We start from the raw sequence: 1,536 nt of genomic DNA, 5'->3' as shown, positions 1-1,536 counted from the left end.
TCTCCTTGGGCTGCAGTCGCCTGCTTAATGAGACCTCACGTGCTCTTTCTGCCATATACATACAGCCCTAGTCTTTGTGTCCAAATGTCCTCCGATTATAAGGACACCAGCCAGATTGAATTCTCCCAGGGTTCCAGGTTAATATAGGAATTTGGAGAGGATGCCATTTAGATCCCAATAGAGGAACAGCACAAAATGGAGTTTGCAAATGGAAGAACCGTCTCCAAAATAACCGGTTAGTGCTCCAGATTGGACTCAGGTGCGACCCAGCAGATGTGACAATTCACTGCAATGTAAATGTCAGAACGGAAGAATGGGCTTTGGTGAGCCAATTGCACCACTGGGTCTATGGTTGAAGATTAGGTAACAGTATCACAGTTATACATCAGGTTTTATTTCCTTGTTTTGATAATATGTTATGGTTATGCCGACGTCAACATTTGTCACTTGGGTGACAGGTATATGGGAACTCTAGACTATGTTTGCAAATTATTTAAAGTCTGGAATTATTTCAAAGCACGAAGTTAATAAAGCCAAACCAAATGGGGCAAGCAAATAGCAGAGAGAGGGAAAGAGAGAGGAGAGCTGGGGAAGAAGGAAGAGAAGAGGAGAATCATCACTGGCTGTGACAGGGTTTTGCAGTCCTAAAGACCACCCACTTCTGGCAGAGTCTGGGATGTCAGCGTGGTGCCCACCTCACACCCTCCATTTTTAACTTTATTTATTTATTTATTTATTTATGCATACAGAACTGGAGTCCAGGGCGATTCACCAGAACAGGCAGATCCACTAAGTACACTGCTGAGGGGAGCAGCGGGCCTGTCAGAAGAGGTCTGCTACACCAAGTGGTCACCTCTGGGGCTGGGGATCGAACTCGCACGAAAGCGGCAGCGGCCAGCTTGCAGTGCTGCGTCCCAACCCGCTGCGCCACCAGGGAGGGCCCCATTTTTAACATCTAACACTGTTGTGTGTGTTGAACCCCTTGTGGCGGGGTGGGGGGCGGGTCAGAGCCCTGTTAAGTACACCACCATTTTGGTAACTAAGCGTCTTCCTTTCCCTACACCCCTCCCCCCATTTTTTTAAAAAAAGGATATAATTCACCATTTTGAAGTGTACAAGACAATGGTTTTTCATTACGTCTCCAACAGCGTGCGACTATCGCGCCTGTGCACAGAGCATTTCTATCCTCCCAGAGATCCCCTCACCCAGAGAGCTGTCACTTCCCTTCCCTTCCCCAGAACGTCCATTCTCCCTGACAACCACTAGTCTACTTTCGGTCTCCAAGGATTTGCCGCTAGGGCTATTTCAAGCAAACGCAATCCTGGCCCGAGCGGTCCAGCCACCTTTCACAGGCTCGGCCCCCACGACGGCCTGTGGCCACCGATTGGATGGCGCGGCCTGGGTGTGCGCCGGGCGCCCAATCGCTCTTGAGCATCTGGACGAGGCAGGTGCCGGCCGCTGGGGAGGCCGGCCGCGGGCTGGGGCGGCCGCGGGCGTGGTCCGCCGCGTCGAGTGGCAGTGAATTGTCCAAAGGGG

This window comes from Condylura cristata, unplaced genomic scaffold (assembly GCF_000260355.1).
Source record: "Condylura cristata isolate star-nosed mole 26May11 unplaced genomic scaffold, ConCri1.0 scaffold00032, whole genome shotgun sequence".
Lineage (NCBI taxonomy): Eukaryota > Metazoa > Chordata > Mammalia > Eulipotyphla > Talpidae > Condylura > Condylura cristata.
Note: the sequence above shows the minus strand (reverse complement) of the source record.